Consider the following 22,982-nt stretch of genomic DNA (forward strand, 5'->3'; position numbering starts at 1 on the left):
TCTTTAAAGATCGAGTTTACGTTTTGGAAGCATAAGGGTCTTGGCCTGCACTTAACTCCAAGTATGCAACTGTCCTATCGTGTGCCCAGGGACTAACTTCTTTCCACAACTGGGAACACCCAGCCATATAGGAATCATCACTAGAGATCGAGTTTACGTTTGAGAAGCATAATGTTCTTGGCCTACACTTATCTTCAAGTATGCAACTGGCCTGTAGTACGCCCAGGAACTAACTTCTTTCCACAACTGGGAATACACAGCCACATAGGAATCTTCACTCAAGAGCAAGTTTACGTTTTGGAAGCATCAGGGTCTTGTCCTGCACTTAACTTCAAGTATGGAACTGTCCTATCATGCGCCCAGGGACTAACTTCTTTCCGCAACTGGGAACACACAGCCACATAGGAATCTTCACTAAAGATCGAGTTTACGTTTTGGGAGCATGAGGGTCTTGGCCTGCACCTAACGTCAAGTATGCAACTGGCCTAGAGTGCGCCCAGGTATTAACTTCTTTCCGCAACTGGGTGCAACCTGCCATATAGGAATCTTCACTTCACATCGAGTTTACGTTTTGGAAGTATAAGGGTCTTGGCCTGCACTTAACTTCAAGTATGAAAGTGGTCGTTTATCGTGCGCCCAGTGACTACCTGCTTTCCACAACTGGGAACACACAGCCACATAGGAATCATCACTAGAGATCGAGTTTACGTTTGAGAAGCATAATGTTCTTGGCCTGCACTTATCTTCAAGTATGCAACTGGCCTCTAGTACGCCCAGGAACTAACTTCTTTCCACAACTGGGAACACACAGCCTCATATGAATCTTCACTAAAGATCAAGTTTACGTTTTGGAAGCATCAGGGTCTTGTCCTGCACTTAACTTCAAGTATGGAACTGTCCTATCGTGCGCCTAGGGACTAACTTCTTTCCACAACTCGGAACACACAGCCACATACGAATCTTCACTAATGATCAAGTTTACGTTTTGGAAGCATGAGGGTCTTGGCGTGCCCTTACCTTAGAGTATGAAACTTGCCTAGAGTACGCCCAGATTCAAATTTCTTTCCACAACGGGGAACAATCAGCCATTTTTGAATCTTCACTTTAAGATCGCGTTTATGTTTGGAAGCATAAGCGTCTTGGTGTGCCCTTAACTCAGAGTGTCCAAAAAGCTTCTCGTCCGCCCTTGTTCCAGATTCTTTCCGTAACTGGGTACACACTGCCACTAATGAGACTTCACCTTCAGTGCGATTATACGTTTCGAAACCTAAGTGACTGGACGTTGACTTAACTCAGAGTTTCCATGTGGCTTATACTCTGCCTTTGTTCTACGTTTTTCCTGAACTGGGAATACACGGCCACATAGGCCTTTCGCCTCAAGAGCTTTTATACGTTTTGGAAGCCTAAGGGCCTTGCTCTGCATTTTACTTGGAGCTTCCAACTTGCTTATAGTCCGCCTTTGTTCTAAGTTCTTTCCTGAACTGCGAGCACACTGCCACTAATGAGACTTCACCTTCAGAGCGATGATCCGTTTTGGAAGCATAAGGGACTTGGCATGCCCTTCCCATAGAGTATCCAACTTGCCTATAATGCGGCCTTTTTCGAACTTCTTTCCACAACTGGGCACAAACGGCCGCACATGAATATTCACTTCAGATCAAGTTTACGTTTTGGAAGCAGAAGGGTCTTGGGCTGCACATCCCTTCGAGTATGCAACTTGCCTATAGTGCGCCCAGGGTCTAACTTCTTCCACAACTGGGCACAAACTGCCATTTTTTATCTTCACGTTAAGATCGCGTTGACGTTTTGGAAGCATAAGCGTCTTTGTGTTCACTTAACTTAGAGTATCCAAGAAGCTTCTTGTCCGCCCTTGTTCTAAATTCTTTCCTTAACTGGGAACACACTGCCACTTATGAGACCTCACCTTAAGTGCCATTATACGTTTTGGAAGCATATGGGACTGGACGTGCACTTAACTCAGAGTATCCAACTGGCTTCTAGTCTGCCCTTGTTCTAAGTTCTTTCCTGAACCGGGAACACACAGCCGCATAGGCCTCTTCGACTTAAGAGCATTTAGAAGTTTCGGAAGCCTAAGGGCCTTAGCCTGCATTTTACTTAGAGCTTCCAACTTGCTTATAATCCGCCTTTGTTCTAAGTTCTTTCCTGACCTGCGAACACACTGCCACTAATGAGACTTCACCTGAAGAGCGATGAAACGTTTTGGAAGTCTAAGGGGCTTGGTGTGCACTTCTTTCAGAGTATCCAACTTGCCTCCAGTTCGTCCTTGTTCTAACTTCTTTCCTCAACTGGCCCAACACTGCCAGAATGGGATTTCGTATTCAGCGTCATGTTACGTTTTGGAAGCAGAAGGGCATTGGCGAGCACTGAACTCAGAGTGTCCAACCAGCCTAGAGTCCGCCCTTGTTCTAACGCCATTCCTCAACTGGGAAATCACTGCCATGTAGGAGTGTTCATCTTCAGTGCGTTTGTAGGTTTTGGAAGCCTAAGAGACTTCACTTTAATTTATCTCAAAGGAACCAACATGCTTAGAGTCGTCCCTTGTTCTCAGATCTTCCCTCACCTGGCAACTCACTTCCACTTAGGAGACTCAAACTTAAGAGCGATTATAGGTTTTGGAAGCATAAGGGACTGGGCATGAACTTACCTTAGGCTCTCCAACTTGCCTCTAATGTGGCCTTGTTCCAACTTCTTTCCACAGAACGGCACAAACTGCCACATAGGAATCTTCACTAAAGATGGAGTTTACGTTCTGGAAACATAAGGGTCTAGGCCTGTTCTGAACTTAGAGTATGCAACTTGCGTATAGTGCGCCCAGGTTCTAACTTCTTTCCACAACTGGGAACACACAGCCACATAGGAATCTTCACTAGAGATCGAGTTTACGTTTTGGAAGCATAAGGGTCTTGGCCTGCACGTAACTTCAAGTATGCCACTGTCCTAGAGTGCGCCCAGGGACTAACTTCTTTCCACAACTGGGAACAACCTGCCGTATAGGAATCTTCACGTCACATTGAGTTTACGTTTTGGAAGCATAAGGGTCTTGGCCTGCACTTACATTAGAGTAAGCAACTTGCCTAGATTGCGCGCAGGTTCCAACTTCTTTCCACAACTGGGAACACACAGACACCTATGAATCTTCTTTAAAGATCGAGTTTACGTTTTGGAAGCATAAGGGTCTTGGCCTGCACTTAACTCCAAGTATGCAACTGTCCTATCGTGCGCCCAGGGACTAACTTCTTTCCACAACTGGGAACACCCAGCCATATAGGAATCATCACTAGAGATCGAGTTTACGTTTGAGAAGCATAATGTTCTTGGCCTGCACTTATCTTCAAGTATGCAACTGGCCTATAGTACGCCCAGGAACTAACTTCTTTCCACAACTGGGAATACACAGCCACATAGGAATCTTCACTCAAGAGCAAGTTTACGTTTTGGAAGCATCAGGGTCTTGTCCTGCACGTAACTTCAAGTATGGAACTGTCCTATCGTGCGCCCAGGGACTAACTTCTTTCCGCAACTGGGAACACACAGCCACATAGGAATCTTCACTCAAGAGCAAGTTTACGTTTTGGAAGCATCAGGGTCTTGTCCTGCACTTAACTTCAAGTATGGAACTGTCCTATCGTGCGCCCAGGGACTAACTTCTTTCCACAACTGGGAACACACAGCCACATAGGAATCTTCACTAAAGATCGAGTTTACGTTTTGGGAGCATGAGGGTCTTGGCCTGCACTTAACGTCAAGTATGCAACTGGCCTAGAGTACGCCCAGGTATTAACTTCTTTCCACAACTGGGAACAACCTGCCATATAGGAATCTTCACTTCACATCGAGTTTCCGTTTTGGAAGCATAAGGGTCTTGGCCTGCACTTAACTTCAAGTATGAAAGTGGTCGTCTATCGTGCGCCCAGTGACTACCTGCTTTCCACAACTGGGAACACACAGCCACATAGGAATCATCACTAGAGATCGAGTTTACGTTTGAGAAGCATAATGTTCTTGGCCTGCACTTATCTTCAAGTATGCAACTGGCCTCTAGTACGCCCAGGAACTAACTTCTTTCCACAACTGGGAACACACAGCCTCATATGAATCTTCACTAAAGATCAAGTTTACGTTTTGGAAGCATCAGGGTCTTGTCCTGCACTTAACTTCAAGTATGGAACTGTCCTATCGTGCGCCTAGGGACTAACTTCTTTCCACAACTCGGAACACACAGCCACATACGAATCTTCACTAATGATCAAGTTTACGTTTTGGAAGCATGAGGGTCTTGGCGTGCCCTTACCTTAGAGTATGAAACTTGCCTAGAGTACGCCCAGATTCAAATTTCTTTCCACAACGGGGAACAATCAGCCATTTTTGAATCTTCACTTTAAGATCGCGTTTATGTTTGGAAGCATAAGCGTCTTGGTGTGCCCTTAACTCAGAGTGTCCAAAAAGCTTCTCGTCCGCCCTTGTTCCAGATTCTTTCCGTAACTGGGTACACACTGCCACTAATGAGACTTCACCTTCAGTGCGATTATACGTTTCGAAACCTAAGTGACTGGACGTTGACTTAACTCAGAGTTTCCATGTGGCTTATACTCTGCCTTTGTTCTACGTTTTTCCTGAACTGGGAATACACGGCCACATAGGCCTTTCGCCTCAAGAGCTTTTATACGTTTTGGAAGCCTAAGGGCCTTGCTCTGCATTTTACTTGGAGCTTCCAACTTGCTTATAGTCCGCCTTTGTTCTAAGTTCTTTCCTGAACTGCGAGCACACTGCCACTAATGAGACTTCACCTTCAGAGCGATGATCCGTTTTGGAAGCATAAGGGACTTGGCATGCCCTTCCCATAGAGTATCCAACTTGCCTATAATGCGGCCTTTTTCGAACTTCTTTCCACAACTGGGCCCAAACGGCCGCACATGAATATTCACTTCAGATCAAGTTTACGTTTTGGAAGCAGAAGGGTCTTGGGCTGCACATCCCTTCGAGTATGCAACTTGCCTATAGTGCGCCCAGGGTCTAACTTCTTCCACAACTGGGCACAAACTGCCATTTTTTATCTTCACGTTAAGATCGCGTTGACGTTTTGGAAGCATAAGCGTCTTTGTGTTCACTTAACTTAGAGTATCCAAGAAGCTTCTTGTCCGCCCTTGTTCTAAATTCTTTCCTTAACTGGGAACACACTGCCACTTATGAGACCTCACCTTAAGTGCCATTATACGTTTTGGAAGCATATGGGACTGGACGTGCACTTAACTCAGAGTATCCAAGTGGCTTCTAGTCTGCCCTTGTTCTAAGTTCTTTCCTGAACCGGGAACACACAGCCGCATAGGCCTCTTCGACTTAAGAGCATTTAGAAGTTTCGGAAGCCTAAGGGCCTTAGCCTGCATTTTACTTAGAGCTTCCAACTTGCTTATAATCCGCCTTTGTTCTAAGTTCTTTCCTGACCTGCGAACACACTGCCACTAATGAGACTTCACCTGAAGAGCGATGAAACGTTTTGGAAGTCTAAGGGGCTTGGTGTGCACTTCTTTCAGAGTATCCAACTTACCTCCAGTTCGTCCTTGTTCTAACTTCTTTCCTCAACTGGCCCAACACTGCCAGAATGGGATTTCGTATTCAGCGTCATGTTACGTTTTGGAAGCAGAAGGGCATTGGCGAGCACTGAACTCAGAGTGTCCAACCAGCCTAGAGTCCGCCCTTGTTCTAACGCCTTTCCTCAACTGGGAAATCACTGCCATGTAGGAGTGTTCATCTTCAGTGCGTTTGTAGGTTTTGGAAGCCTAAGAGACTTCACTTGAATTTATCTCAAAGGAACCAACATGCTTAGAGTCGTCCCTTGTTCTCAGATCTTCCCTCACCTGGGAACTCACTTCCACTTAGGAGACTCAAACTTAAGAGCGATTATAGGTTTTGGAAGCATAAGGGACTGGGCATGAACTTACCTTAGGCTCTCCAACTTGCCTCTAATGTGGCCTTGTTCCAACTTCTTTCCACAGAACGGCACAAACTGCCACATAGGAATCTTCACTAAAGATGGAGTTTACGTTCTGGAAACATAAGGGTCTTGGCCTGCACGTAACTTCAAGTATGCAACTGTCCTAGACTGCGCCCAGGGACTAACTTCTTTCCACAACTGGGAACAACCTGCCATATAGGAATCTTCACGTCACATTGAGTTTACGTTTTGGAAGCATAAGGGTCTTGGCCTGCACTTACATTAGAGTAAGCAACTTGCCTAGATTGCGCGCAGGTTCCAACTTCTTTCCACAACTGGGAACACACAGACACCTATGAATCTTCTTTAAAGATCGAGTTTACGTTTTGGAAGCATAAGGGTCTTGGCCTGCACTTAACTCCAAGTATGCAACTGTCCTATCGTGTGCCCAGGGACTAACTTCTTTCCACAACTGGGAACACCCAGCCATATAGGAATCATCACTAGAGATCGAGTTTACGTTTGAGAAGCATAATGTTCTTGGCCTACACTTATCTTCAAGTATGCAACTGGCCTGTAGTACGCCCAGGAACTAACTTCTTTCCACAACTGGGAATACACAGCCACATAGGAATCTTCACTCAAGAGCAAGTTTACGTTTTGGAAGCATCAGGGTCTTGTCCTGCACTTAACTTCAAGTATGGAACTGTCCTATCATGCGCCCAGGGACTAACTTCTTTCCGCAACTGGGAACACACAGCCACATAGGAATCTTCACTAAAGATCGAGTTTACGTTTTGGGAGCATGAGGGTCTTGGCCTGCACCTAACGTCAAGTATGCAACTGGCCTAGAGTGCGCCCAGGTATTAACTTCTTTCCGCAACTGGGTGCAACCTGCCATATAGGAATCTTCACTTCACATCGAGTTTACGTTTTGGAAGTATAAGGGTCTTGGCCTGCACTTAACTTCAAGTATGAAAGTGGTCGTCTATCGTGCGCCCAGTGACTACCTGCTTTCCACAACTGGGAACACACAGCCACATAGGAATCATCACTAGAGATCGAGTTTACGTTTGAGAAGCATAATGTTCTTGGCCTGCACTTATCTTCAAGTATGCAACTGGCCTCTAGTACGCCCAGGAACTAACTTCTTTCCACAACTGGGAACACACAGCCTCATATGAATCTTCACTAAAGATCAAGTTTACGTTTTGGAAGCATCAGGGTCTTGTCCTGCACTTAACTTCAAGTATGGAACTGTCCTATCGTGCGCCTAGGGACTAACTTCTTTCCACAACTCGGAACACACAGCCACATACGAATCTTCACTAATGATCAAGTTTACGTTTTGGAAGCATGAGGGTCTTGGCGTGCCCTTACCTTAGAGTATGAAACTTGCCTAGAGTACGCCCAGATTCAAATTTCTTTCCACAACGGGGAACAATCAGCCATTTTTGAATCTTCACTTTAAGATCGCGTTTATGTTTGGAAGCATAAGCGTCTTGGTGTGCCCTTAACTCAGAGTGTCCAAAAAGCTTCTCGTCCGCCCTTGTTCCAGATTCTTTCCGTAACTGGGTACACACTGCCACTAATGAGACTTAACCTTCAGTGCGATTATACGTTTCGAAACCTAAGTGACTGGACGTTGACTTAACTCAGAGTTTCCATGTGGCTTATACTCTGCCTTTGTTCTACGTTTTTCCTGAACTGGGAATACACGGCCACATAGGCCTTTCGCCTCAAGAGCTTTTATACGTTTTGGAAGCCTAAGGGCCTTGCTCTGCATTTTACTTGGAGCTTCCAACTTGCTTATAGTCCGCCTTTGTTCTAAGTTCTTTCCTGAACTGCGAGCACACTGCCACTAATGAGACTTCACCTTCAGAGCGATGATCCGTTTTGGAAGCATAAGGGACTTGGCATGCCCTTCCCATAGAGTATCCAACTTGCCTATAATGCGGCCTTTTTCGAACTTCTTTCCACAACTGGGCACAAACGGCCGCACATGAATATTCACTTCAGATCAAGTTTACGTTTTGGAAGCAGAAGGGTCTTGGGCTGCACATCCCTTCGAGTATGCAACTTGCCTATAGTGCGCCCAGGGTCTAACTTCTTCCACAACTGGGCACAAACTGCCATTTTTTATCTTCACGTTAAGATCGCGTTGACGTTTTGGAAGCCTAAGCGTCTTTGTGTTCACTTAACTTAGAGTATCCAAGAAGCTTCTTGTCCGCCCTTGTTCTAAATTCTTTCCTTAACTGGGAACACACTGCCACTTATGAGACCTCACCTTAAGTGCCATTATACGTTTTGGAAGCATATGGGACTGGACGTGCACTTAACTCAGAGTATCCAACTGGCTTCTAGTCTGCCCTTGTTCTAAGTTCTTTCCTGAACCGGGAACACACAGCCGCATAGGCCTCTTCGACTTAAGAGCATTTAGAAGTTTCGGAAGCCTAAGGGCCTTAGCCTGCATTTTACTTAGAGCTTCCAACTTGCTTATAATCCGCCTTTGTTCTAAGTTCTTTCCTGACCTGCGAACACACTGCCACTAATGAGACTTCACCTGAAGAGCGATGAAACGTTTTGGAAGTCTAAGGGGCTTGGTGTGCACTTCTTTCAGAGTATCCAACTTGCCTCCAGTTCGTCCTTGTTCTAACTTCTTTCCTCAACTGGCCCAACACTGCCAGAATGGGATTTCGTATTCAGCGTCATGTTACGTTTTGGAAGCAGAAGGGCATTGGCGAGCACTGAACTCAGAGTGTCCAACCAGCCTAGAGTCCGCCCTTGTTCTAACGCCATTCCTCAACTGGGAAATCACTGCCATGTAGGAGTGTTCATCTTCAGTGCGTTTGTAGGTTTTGGAAGCCTAAGAGACTTCACTTTAATTTATCTCAAAGGAACCAACATGCTTAGAGTCGTCCCTTGTTCTCAGATCTTCCCTCACCTGGCAACTCACTTCCACTTAGGAGACTCAAACTTAAGAGCGATTATAGGTTTTGGAAGCATAAGGGACTGGGCATGAACTTACCTTAGGCTCTCCAACTTGCCTCTAATGTGGCCTTGTTCCAACTTCTTTCCACAGAACGGCACAAACTGCCACATAGGAATCTTCACTAAAGATGGAGTTTACGTTCTGGAAACATAAGGGTCTAGGCCTGTTCTGAACTTAGAGTATGCAACTTGCGTATAGTGCGCCCAGGTTCTAACTTCTTTCCACAACTGGGAACACACAGCCACATAGGAATCTTCACTAGAGATCGAGTTTACGTTTTGGAAGCATAAGGGTCTTGGCCTGCACGTAACTTCAAGTATGCCACTGTCCTAGAGTGCGCCCAGGGACTAACTTCTTTCCACAACTGGGAACAACCTGCCGTATAGGAATCTTCACGTCACATTGAGTTTACGTTTTGGAAGCATAAGGGTCTTGGCCTGCACTTACATTAGAGTAAGCAACTTGCCTAGATTGCGCGCAGGTTCCAACTTCTTTCCACAACTGGGAACACACAGACACCTATGAATCTTCTTTAAAGATCGAGTTTACGTTTTGGAAGCATAAGGGTCTTGGCCTGCACTTAACTCCAAGTATGCAACTGTCCTATCGTGCGCCCAGGGACTAACTTCTTTCCACAACTGGGAACACCCAGCCATATAGGAATCATCACTAGAGATCGAGTTTACGTTTGAGAAGCATAATGTTCTTGGCCTGCACTTATCTTCAAGTATGCAACTGGCCTATAGTACGCCCAGGAACTAACTTCTTTCCACAACTGGGAATACACAGCCACATAGGAATCTTCACTCAAGAGCAAGTTTACGTTTTGGAAGCATCAGGGTCTTGTCCTGCACGTAACTTCAAGTATGGAACTGTCCTATCGTGCGCCCAGGGACTAACTTCTTTCCGCAACTGGGAACACACAGCCACATAGGAATCTTCACTCAAGAGCAAGTTTACGTTTTGGAAGCATCAGGGTCTTGTCCTGCACTTAACTTCAAGTATGGAACTGTCCTATCGTGCGCCCAGGGACTAACTTCTTTCCACAACTGGGAACACACAGCCACATAGGAATCTTCACTAAAGATCGAGTTTACGTTTTGGGAGCATGAGGGTCTTGGCCTGCACTTAACGTCAAGTATGCAACTGGCCTAGAGTACGCCCAGGTATTAACTTCTTTCCACAACTGGGAACAACCTGCCATATAGGAATCTTCACTTCACATCGAGTTTACGTTTTGGAAGCATAAGGGTCTTGGCCTGCACTTAACTTCAAGTATGAAAGTGGTCGTCTATCGTGCGCCCAGTGACTACCTGCTTTCCACAACTGGGAACACACAGCCACATAGGAATCATCACTAGAGATCGAGTTTACGTTTGAGAAGCATAATGTTCTTGGCCTGCACTTATCTTCAAGTATGCAACTGGCCTCTAGTACGCCCAGGAACTAACTTCTTTCCACAACTGGGAACACACAGCCTCATATGAATCTTCACTAAAGATCAAGTTTACGTTTTGGAAGCATCAGGGTCTTGTCCTGCACTTAACTTCAAGTATGGAACTGTCCTATCGTGCGCCTAGGGACTAACTTCTTTCCACAACTCGGAACACACAGCCACATACGAATCTTCACTAATGATCAAGTTTACGTTTTGGAAGCATGAGGGTCTTGGCGTGCCCTTACCTTAGAGTATGAAACTTGCCTAGAGTACGCCCAGATTCAAATTTCTTTCCACAACGGGGAACAATCAGCCATTTTTGAATCTTCACTTTAAGATCGCGTTTATGTTTGGAAGCATAAGCGTCTTGGTGTGCCCTTAACTCAGAGTGTCCAAAAAGCTTCTCGTCCGCCCTTGTTCCAGATTCTTTCCGTAACTGGGTACACACTGCCACTAATGAGACTTCACCTTCAGTGCGATTATACGTTTCGAAACCTAAGTGACTGGACGTTGACTTAACTCAGAGTTTCCATGTGGCTTATACTCTGCCTTTGTTCTACGTTTTTCCTGAACTGGGAATACACGGCCACATAGGCCTTTCGCCTCAAGAGCTTTTATACGTTTTGGAAGCCTAAGGGCCTTGCTCTGCATTTTACTTGGAGCTTCCAACTTGCTTATAGTCCGCCTTTGTTCTAAGTTCTTTCCTGAACTGCGAGCACACTGCCACTAATGAGACTTCACCTTCAGAGCGATGATCCGTTTTGGAAGCATAAGGGACTTGGCATGCCCTTCCCATAGAGTATCCAACTTGCCTATAATGCGGCCTTTTTCGAACTTCTTTCCACAACTGGGCCCAAACGGCCGCACATGAATATTCACTTCAGATCAAGTTTACGTTTTGGAAGCAGAAGGGTCTTGGGCTGCACATCCCTTCGAGTATGCAACTTGCCTATAGTGCGCCCAGGGTCTAACTTCTTCCACAACTGGGCACAAACTGCCATTTTTTATCTTCACGTTAAGATCGCGTTGACGTTTTGGAAGCATAAGCGTCTTTGTGTTCACTTAACTTAGAGTATCCAAGAAGCTTCTTGTCCGCCCTTGTTCTAAATTCTTTCCTTAACTGGGAAAACACTGCCACTTATGAGACCTCATCTTAAGTGCCATTATACGTTTTGGAAGCATATGGGACTGGACGTGCACTTAACTCAGAGTATCCAAGTGGCTTCTAGTCTGCCCTTGTTCTAAGTTCTTTCCTGAACCGGGAACACACAGCCGCATAGGCCTCTTCGACTTAAGAGCATTTAGAAGTTTCGGAAGCCTAAGGGCCTTAGCCTGCATTTTACTTAGAGCTTCCAACTTGCTTATAATCCGCCTTTGTTCTAAGTTCTTTCCTGACCTGCGAACACACTGCCACTAATGAGACTTCACCTGAAGAGCGATGAAACGTTTTGGAAGTCTAAGGGGCTTGGTGTGCACTTCTTTCAGAGTATCCAACTTGCCTCCAGTTCGTCCTTGTTCTAACTTCTTTCCTCAACTGGCCCAACACTGCCAGAATGGGATTTCGTATTCAGCGTCATGTTACGTTTTGGAAGCAGAAGGGCATTGGCGAGCACTGAACTCAGAGTGTCCAACCAGCCTAGAGTCCGCCCTTGTTCTAACGCCATTCCTCAACTGGGAAATCACTGCCATGTAGGAGTGTTCATCTTCAGTGCGTTTGTAGGTTTTGGAAGCCTAAGAGACTTCACTTGAATTTATCTCAAAGGAACCAACATGCTTAGAGTCGTCCCTTGTTCTCAGATCTTCCCTCACCTGGGAACTCACTTCCACTTAGGAGACTCAAACTTAAGAGCGATTATAGGTTTTGGAAGCATAAGGGACTGGGCATGAACTTACCTTAGGCTCTCCAACTTGCCTCTAATGTGGCCTTGTTCCAACTTCTTTCCACAGAACGGCACAAACTGCCACATAGGAATCTTCACTAAAGATGGAGTTTACGTTCTGGAAACATAAGGGTCTAGGCCTGTTCTGAACTTAGAGTATGCAACTTGCGTATAGTGCGCCCAGGTTCTAACTTCTTTCCACAACTGGGAACACACAGCCACATAGGAATCTTCACTAGAGATCGAGTTTACGTTTTGGAAGCATAAGGGTCTTGGCCTGCACGTAACTTCAAGTATGCCACTGTCCTAGAGTGCGCCCAGGGACTAACTTCTTTCCACAACTGGGAACAACCTGCCGTATAGGAATCTTCACGTCACATTGAGTTTACGTTTTGGAAGCATAAGGGTCTTGGCCTGCACTTACATTAGAGTAAGCAACTTGCCTAGATTGCGCGCAGGTTCCAACTTCTTTCCACAACTGGGAACACACAGACACCTATGAATCTTCTTTAAAGATCGAGTTTACGTTTTGGAAGCATAAGGGTCTTGGCCTGCACTTAACTCCAAGTATGCAACTGTCCTATCGTGCGCCCAGGGACTAACTTCTTTCCACAACTGGGAACACCCAGCCATATAGGAATCATCACTAGAGATCGAGTTTACGTTTGAGAAGCATAATGTTCTTGGCCTGCACTTATCTTCAAGTATGCAACTGGCCTATAGTACGCCCAGGAACTAACTTCTTTCCACAACTGGGAATACACAGCCACATAGGAATCTTCACTCAAGAGCAAGTTTACGTTTTGGAAGCATCAGGGTCTTGTCCTGCACGTAACTTCAAGTATGGAACTGTCCTATCGTGCGCCCAGGGACTAACTTCTTTCCGCAACTGGGAACACACAGCCACATAGGAATCTTCACTCAAGAGCAAGTTTACGTTTTGGAAGCATCAGGGTCTTGTCCTGCACTTAACTTCAAGTATGGAACTGTCCTATCGTGCGCCCAGGGACTAACTTCTTTCCACAACTGGGAACACACAGCCACATAGGAATCTTCACTAAAGATCGAGTTTACGTTTTGGGAGCATGAGGGTCTTGGCCTGCACTTAACGTCAAGTATGCAACTGGCCTAGAGTACGCCCAGGTATTAACTTCTTTCCACAACTGGGAACAACCTGCCATATAGGAATCTTCACTTCACATCGAGTTTCCGTTTTGGAAGCATAAGGGTCTTGGCCTGCACTTAACTTCAAGATGCAAGTGGCCTATCGTGCGCCCAGGGACTACCTGCTTTCCACAACTGGGAACACACAGCCACATAGGAATCATCACTACAGATCGAGTTTACGTTTGAGAAGCATAATATTCTTGGCCTGCACTTATCTTCAAGTATGCAACTGTCCTCTAGTCCGCCCAGGAACTAACTTCTTTCCACACCTGGGAACACACAGCCTCATATGAATCTTCACTAAAGATCAAGTTTACGTTTTGGAAGCATCTGGGTCTTGTCCTGCACTTAACTTCAAGTATGGAACTGTCCTATCGTGCGCCCAGGGACTAACTTCTTTCCACAACGGCGAACAACCTGCCGTATAGGAATCTTCACGTCACATTGAGTTTACGTTTTGGAAGCATAAGGGTCTTGGCCTGCACTTACATTAGAGTAAGCAACTTGCCTAGATTGCGCGCAGGTTCCAACTTCTTTCCACAACTGGGAACACACAGACACCTATGAATCTTCTTTAAAGATCGAGTTTATGTTTTGGAAGCATAACGGTCTTGGCCTGCACTTAACTCCAAGTATGCAACTGTCCTATCGTGCGCCCAGGGACTAACTTCTTTCCACAACTGGGAACACCCAGCCATATAGGAATCATCACTAGAGATCGAGTTTACGTTTGAGAAGCATAATGTTCTTGGCCTGCACTTATCTTCAAGTATGCAACTGGCCTATAATACGCCCAGGAACTAACGTCTTTCCACAACTGGGAATACACAGCCACATAGGAATCTTCACTAAAGAGCAAGTTTACGTTTTGGAAGCATCAGGGTCTTGTCCTGCACGTAACTTCAAGTATGGAACTGTCCTATCGTGCGCCCAGGGACTAACTTCTTTCCGCAACTGGGAACACACAGCCACATAGGAATCTTCACTCAAGAGCAAGTTTACGTTTTGGAAGCATCAGGGTCTTGTCCTGCACTTACCTTCAAGTATGGAACTGTCCTATCGTGCGCCCAGGGACTAACTTCTTTCCACAACTGGGAACACACAGCCACATAGGAATCTTCACTAAAGATCGAGTTTACGTTTTGGGAGCATGAGGGTCTTGGCCTGCACTTAACGTCAAGTATGCAACTGGCCTAGAGTGCGCCCAGGTATTAACTTCTTTCCACATCTGGGAACAACCTGCCATATAGGAATCTTCACTTCACATCGAGTTTACGTTTTGGAAGCATAAGGGTCTTGGCCTGCACTTAACTTCAAGTATGCAAGTGGCCTATCGTGCGCCCAGGGACTACCTGCTTTCCACAACTGGGAACACACAGCCACATAGGAATCATCACTAGAGATCGAGTTTACGTTTGAGAAGCATAATGTTCTTGGCCTGCACTTATCTTCAAGTATGCAACTGGCCTCTAGTACGCCCAGGAACTAACTTCTTTCCACCACTGGGAACACACAGCCTCATATGAATCTTCACTAAAGATCAAGTTTACATTTTGGAAGCATCCGGGTCTTGTCCTGCACTTAACTTCAAGTATGGAACTGTCCTATCATGCGCCCAGGGACTAACTTCTTTCCACAACTCGGAACACACAGCCACATACGAATCCTCACTAATGATCAAGTTTACGTTTTGGAAGCATGAGGGTCTTGGCGTGCCCTTACCTTAGCGTATGAAACTTGCCTAGAGTACGCCCAGGTTCCAATTTCTTTCCACAACGGGGAACAATCAGCCATTTTTGAATCTTCACTTTAAGATCGCGTTTATGTTTGGACGCATAAGCGTCTTGGTGTGCCCTTAACTCAGAGTGTCCAAAAAGCTTCTCGTCCGCCCTTGTTCCAGATTCTTTCCGTAACTGGGTACACACTGCCACTAATGAGACTTCACCTTCAGTGCGATTATACGTTTCGAAACCTAAGTGACTGGACGTTGACTTAACTCAGAGTTTCCATGTGGCTTATACTCTGCCTTTGTTCTACGTTTTTCCTGAACTGGGAATACACGGCCACATAGGCCTTTCGCCTCAAGAGCTTTTATACGTTTTGGAAGCCTAAGGGCCTTGCTCTGCATTTTACTTGGAGCTTCCAACTTGCTTATAGTCCGCCTTTGTTCTAAGTTCTTTCCTGAACTGCGAGCACACTGCCACTAATGAGACTTCACCTTCAGAGCGATGATCCGTTTTGGAAGCATAAGGGACTTGGCATGCCCTTCCCATAGAGTATCCAACTTGCCTATAATGCGGCCTTTTTCGAACTTCTTTCCACAACTGGGCACAAACGGCCGCACATGAATATTCACTTCAGATCAAGTTTACGTTTTGGAAGCAGAAGGGTCTTGGGCTGCACATCCCTTCGAGTATGCAACTTGCCTATAGTGCGCCCAGGGTCTAACCTCTTCCACAACTGGGCACAAACTGCCATTTTTTATCTTCACGTTAAGATCGCGTTGACGTTTTGGAAGCATAAGCGTCTTTGTGTTCACTTAACTTAGAGTACCCAAGAAGCTTCTTGTCCGCCCTTGTTCTAAATTCTTTCCTTACCTGGGAACACACTGCCACTTATGAGACCTCACCTTAAGTGCCATTATACGTTTTGGAAGCATATGGGACTGGACGTGCACTTAACTCAGAGTATCCAACTGGCTTCTAGTCTGCCCTTGTTCTAAGTTCTTTCCTGAACCGGGAACACACAGCCGCATAGGCCTCTTCGACTTAAGAGCATTTAGAAGTTTCGGAAGCCTAAGGGCCTTAGCCTGCATTTTACTTGGAGCTTCCAACTTGCTTATAATCCGCCTTTGTTCTAAGTTCTTTCCTGTCCTGCGAACACACTGCCACTAATGAGACTTCACCTGAAGAGCGATGAAACGTTTTGGAAGTCTAAGGGGCTTGGTGTGCACTTCTTTCAGAGTATCCAACTTACCTCCAGTTCGTCCTTGTTCTAACTTCTTTCCTCAACTGGCCCAACACTGCCAGAATGGGATTTCGTATTCAGCGTCATGTTACGTTTTGGAAGCAGAAGGGCATTGGCGAGCACTGAACTCAGAGTGTCCAACCAGCCTAGAATCCGCCCTTGTTCTAACGCCTTTCCTCAACTGGGAAATCACTGCCATGTAGGAGTGTTCATCTTCAGTGCGTTTGTAGGTTTTGGAAGCCTAAGAGACTTCACTTGAATTTATCTCAAAGGAACCAACATGCTTAGAGTCGTCCCTTGTTCTCAGATCTTCCCTCACCTGGGAACTCACTTCCACATAGGAGACTCAAACTTAAGAGCGATTATAGGTTTTGGAAGCATAAGGGACTGGGCATGAACTTACCTTAGGCTCTCCAACTTGCCTCTAATGTGGCCTTGTTCCAACTTCTTTCCACAGAACGGCACAAACTGCCACATAGGAATCTTCACTAAAGATGGAGTTTACGTTCTGGAAACATAAGGGTCTAGGCCTGTTCTTAACTTAGAGTATGCAACTTGCGTATAGTGCGCCCAGGTTCTAACTTCTTTCCACAACTGGGAACACACAGCCACATAGGAATCTTCACTAGAGATCGAGTTTACGTTTTGGACGCATAAGGGTCTTGGCCTGCACGTAACTTCAAGTATGCCACTGTCCTAGAGTGCGCCCAGGGACTAACTTCTTTCCACAATGGGGAACAACCTGCCGTATAGGAATCATCACTAGAGATCGAGTTTACGTTTCAGAAGCATAATGTTCTTGGCCTGCACTTATCTTCAAGTATGCAACTGGCCTATAGCACGCCCAGGAACTAACTTCTTTCCACTACTGGGAATACACAGCCACATAGGAATCTTCACTTAAGAGCAAGTTTACGTTTTGGAAGCATCAGGGTCTTGTCCTGCACTTAACTTCAAGTATGGAACTGTCCTATCGTGCGCCCAGGGACTAACTTCTTTCCACAACTGGGAACACCCAGCCATATAGGAATCATCACTAGAGATCGAGTTTACGTTTGAGAAGCATAATGTTCTTGGCCTGCACTTATCTTCAAGTATGCAACTGGCCTATAGCACGCCCAGGAACTAACTTCTTTCCACTACTGGGAATACACAGCCACATAGGAATCTTCACTCAAGAGCAAGTTTACGTTTTGGAAGCATCAGGGTCTTGTCCTGCACTTAACTTCAAGTATGGAACTGTCCTATCGTGCGCCCAGGGACTAACTTCTTTCCACAACTGGGAACACCCAGCCATATAGGAATCATCACTAGAGATCGAGTTTACGTTTGAGAAGCATAATGTTCTTGGCCTGCACTTATCTTCAAGTATGCAACTGGCCTGTAGCACGCCCAGGAACTAACTTCTTTCCACTACTGGGAATACACAGCCACATAGGAATCTTCACTCAAGAGCAAGTTTACGTTTTGGAAGCATCAGGGTCTTGTCCTGCACGTAACTTCAAGTATGGAACTGTCCTATCGTGCGCCCAGGGACTAACTTCTTTCCGCAACTGGGAACACACAGCCACATAGGAATCTTCACTCAAGAGCAAGTTTAGGTTTTGGAAGCATCAGGGTCTTGTCCTGCACTTAACTTCAAGTATGGAACTGTCCTATCGTGCGCCCAGGGACTAACTTCTTTCCACAACTGGGAACACACAGCCACATAGGAATCTTTACTAAAGATCGAGTTTACGTTTTGGGAGCATGAGGGTCTTGGCCTGCACTTAACGTCAAGTATGCAACTGGCCTAGAGTGCGCCCAGGTATTAACTTCTTTCCACAACTGGGAACAACCTGCCATATAGGAATCTTCACTTCACATCGAGTTTACGTTTTGGAAGCATAAGGGTCTTGGCCTGCACTTAACTTCAAGTATGCAAGTGGCCTATCGTGCGCCCAGGGACTACCTGCTTTCCACAACTGGGAACACACAGCCACATAGGAATCATCACTAGAGATCGAGTTTACGTTTGAGAAGCATAATGTTCTTGGCCTGCACTGATCTTCAAGTATGCAACTGGCCTCTAGTACGCCCAGGAACTAACTTCTTTCCACAACTGGGAACACACAGCCTCATATGAATCTTCACTAAAGATCAAGTTTACGTTTTGGAAGCATCTGGGTCTTGTCCTGCACTTAACTTCAAGTATGGAACTGTCCTATCGTGCGCCTAGGGACTAACTTCTTTCCACAACTCGGAACACACAGCCACATACGAATTTTCACTAATGATCAAGTTTACGTTTTGGAAGCATGAGGGTCTTGGCGTGCCCTTACCTTAGCGTATGAAACTTGCCTAGAGTACGCCCAGGTTCCAATTTCTTTCCACAACGGGGAACAATCTGCCATTTTTGAATCTTCACTTTAAGATCGCGTTTATGTTTGGAAGCATAAGCGTCTTGGTGTGCCCTTAACTCAGAGTGTCCAAAAAGCTTCTCGTCCGCCCTTGTTCCAGATTCTTTCCGTAACTGGGTACACACTGCCACTAATGAGACTTCACCTTCAGTGCGATTATACGTTTCGAAACCTAAGTGACTGGACGTGCACTTAACTCAGAGTATCCATGTGGCTTATACTCTGCCTTTGTTCTACGTTTTTCCTGAACTGGGAATACACGGCCACATAGGCCTTTCGCCTCAAGAGCTTTTATACGTTTTGGAAGCCTAAGGGCCTTGCTCTGCATTTTACTTGGAGCTTCCAACTTGCTTGTAGTCCGCCTTTGTTCTAAGTTCTTTCCTGAACTGCGAGCACACTGCCACTAATGAGACTTCACCTTCAGAGCGATGATACGTTTTGGAAGCATAAGGGACTTGGCATGCCCTTCCCATAGAGTATCCAACTTGCCTATAATGCGGCCTTTTTCGAACTTCTTTCCACAACTGGGCCCAAACTGCCGCACATGAATATTCACTTCAGATCAAGTTTACGTTTTGGAAGCAGAAGGGTCTTGGGCTGCACATCCCTTCGAGTATGCAACTTGCCTATAGTGCGCCCAGGGTCTAACTTCTTCCACAACTGGGCACAAACTGCCATTTTTTATCTTCACGTTAAGATCGCGTTGACGTTTTGGAAGCATAAGCGTCTTTGTGTTCACTTAACTTAGAGTATCCAAGAAGCTTCTTGTCCGCCCTTGTTCTAAATTCTTTCCTTAACTGGGAACACACTGCCACTTATGAGACCTCACCTTAAGTGCCATTATACGTTTTGGAAGCATATGGGACTGGACGTGCACTTAACTCAGAGTATCCAAGTGGCTTCTAGTCTGCCCTTGTTCTAAGTTCTTTCCTGAACCGGGAACACACAGCCGCATAGGCCTCTTTGACTTAAGAGCATTTAGAAGTTTCGGAAGCCTAAGGGCCTTAGCCTGCATTTTACTTAGAGCTTCCAACTTGCTTATAATCCGCCTTTGTTCTAAGTTCTTTCCTGACCTGCGAACACACTGCCACTAATGAGACTTCACCTGAAGAGCGATGAAACGTTTTGGAAGTCTAAGGGGCTTGGTGTGCACTTCTTTCAGAGTATCCAACTTGCCTCCAGTTCGTCCTTGTTCTAACTTCTTTCCTCAACTGGCCCAACACTGCCAGAATGGGATTTCGTATTCAGCGTCATGTTACGTTTTGGAAGCAGAAGGGCATTGGCGAGCACTGAACTCAGAGTGTCCAACCAGCCTAGAGTCCGCCCTTGTTCTAACGCCTTTCCTCAACTGGGAAATCACTGCCATGTAGGAGTGTTCATCTTCAGTGCGTTTGTAGGTTTTGGAAGCCTAAGAGACTTCACTTGAATTTATCTCAAAGGAACCAACATGCTTAGAGTCGTCCCTTGTTCTCAGATCTTCCCTCACCTGGGAACTCACTTCCACTTAGGAGACTCAAACTTAAGAGCGATTATAGGTTTTGGAAGCATAAGGGACTGGGCATGAACTTACCTTAGGCTCTCCAACTTGCCTCTAATGTGGCCTTGTTCCAACTTCTTTCCACAGAACGGCACAAACTGCCACATAGGAATCTTCACTAAAGATGGAGTTTACGTTCTGGAAACATAAGGGTCTTGGCCTGCACGTAACTTCAAGTATGCAACTGTCCTAGACTGCGCCCAGGGACTAACTTCTTTCCACAACTGGGAACACACAGCCACATAGGAATCTTCACTAGAGATCGAGTTTACGTTTTGGACGCATAAGGGTCTTGGCCTGCACGTAACTTCAAGTATGCCACTGTCCTAGAGTGCGCCCAGGGACTAACTTCTTTCCACAATGGGGAACAACCTGCCGTATAGGAATCATCACTAGAGATCGAGTTTACGTTTCAGAAGCATAATGTTCTTGGCCTGCACTTATCTTCAAGTATGCAACTGGCCTATAGCACGCCCAGGAACTAACTTCTTTCCACTACTGGGAATACACAGCCACATAGGAATCTTCACTCAAGAGCAAGTTTACGTTTTGGAAGCATCAGGGTCTTGTCCTGCACTTAACTTCAAGTATGGAACTGTCCTATCGTGCGCCCAGGGACTAACTTCTTTCCACAACTGGGAACACCCAGCCATATAGGAATCATCACTAGAGATCGAGTTTACGTTTGAGAAGCATAATGTTCTTGGCCTGCACTTATCTTCAAGTATGCAACTGGCCTATAGCACGCCCAGGAACTAACTTCTTTCCACTACTGGGAATACACAGCCACATAGGAATCTTCACTCAAGAGCAAGTTTACGTTTTGGAAGCATCAGGGTCTTGTCCTGCACTTAACTTCAAGTATGGAACTGTCCTATCGTGCGCCCAGGGACTAACTTCTTTCCACAACTGGGAACACACAGACACCTATGAATCTTCTTTAAAGATCGAGTTTACGTTTTGGAAGCATAAGGGTCTTGGCCTGCACTTAACTCCAAGTATGCAACTGTCCTATCGTGCGCCCAGGGACTAACTTCTTTCCACACCTGGGAACACCCAGCCATATAGGAATCATCACTAGAGATCGAGTTTACGTTTGAGAAGCATAATGTTCTTGGCCTGCACTTATCTTCAAGTATGCAACTGGCCTGTAGTATGCCCAGGAACTAACTTCTTTCCACAACTGGGAATACACAGCCACATAGGAATCTTCACTAAAGAGCAAGTTTACGTTTTGGAAGCATCAGGGTCTTGTCCTGCACTTAACTTCAAGTATGGAACTGTCCTATCGTGCGCCCAGGGACTAACTTCTTTCCGCAACTGGGAACACTCAGCCAAATAAGAATCTTCACTCAAGAGCAAGTTTACGTTTTGGAAGCATCAGGGTCTTGTCCTGCACTTAACTTCAAGTATGGAACTGTCCTATCGTGGGCCTAGGGACTAACTTCTTTCCACAACAGGGAACACACAGCCACATAGGAATCTTCACTAAAGATCGAGTTTACGTTTTGGGAGCATAAGGGTCTTGGCCTGCACTTAACGTCAAGTATTCAACTGGCCTAGAGTGCGCCCAGGTATTAACTTCTTTCTGCAACTGGGAACAACCTGCCATATAGGAATCTTCACTTCATATCGAGTTTACGTTTTGGAAGCATAAGGGTCTTGGCCTGCACTTAACTTCAAGTATGCAAGTGGCCTATCGTGCGCCCAGGGACTACCTGCTTTCCACAACTGGGAGCACACAGCCACATAGGAATCATCTCTAGAGATCGAGTTTACGTTTGAGAAGCATAATGTTCTTGGCCTGCACTTATCTTCAAGTATGCAACTGGCCTCTAGTACGCCCAGGAACTAACTTCTTTCCACAACTGGGAACACACAGCCTCATATGTATCTTCACTAAAGATCAAGTTTACGTTTTGGAAGCATCTGGGTCTTGTCCTGCACTTAACTTCAAGTATGGAACTGTCCTATCGTGCGCCCAGGGACTAACTTCTTTCCACAACTCGGAACACACAGCCACATACGAATCTTCACTAATGATCAAGTTTACGTTTTGGAAGCATGAGGGTCTTGGCGTGCCCTTACCTTAGCATATGAAACTTGCCTAGAGTACGCCCAGGTTCCAATTTCTTTCCACAACGGGGAACAATCTGCCATTTTTGAATCTTCACTTTAAGATCGCGTTTATGTTTGGAAGCATAAGCGTCTTGGTGTGCCCTTAACTCAGAGTGTCCAAAAAGCTTCTCGTCCGCCCTTGTTCCAGATTCTTTCCGTAACTGGGTACACACTGCCACTAATGAGACTTAACCTTCAGTGCGATTATACGTTTCGAAACCTAAGTGACTGGACGTGCACTTAACTCAGAGTATCCATGTGGCTTATACTCTGCCTTTGTTCTACGTTTTTCCTGAACTGGGAATACACGGCCACATAGGCCTTTCGCCTCAAGAGCTTTTATACGTTTTGGAAGCCTAAGGGCCTTGCTCTCCATTTTACTTGGAGCTTCCAACTTGCTTATAGTCCGCCTTTGTTCTAAGTTCTTTCCTGAACTGCGAGCACACTGCCACTAATGAGACTTCACCTTCAGAGCGATGATACGTTTTGGAAGCATAAGGGACTTGGCATGCCCTTCCCATAGAGTATCCA

This window comes from Meles meles, chromosome X (genome assembly GCF_922984935.1).
Source record: "Meles meles chromosome X, mMelMel3.1 paternal haplotype, whole genome shotgun sequence".
NCBI lineage: Eukaryota > Metazoa > Chordata > Mammalia > Carnivora > Mustelidae > Meles > Meles meles.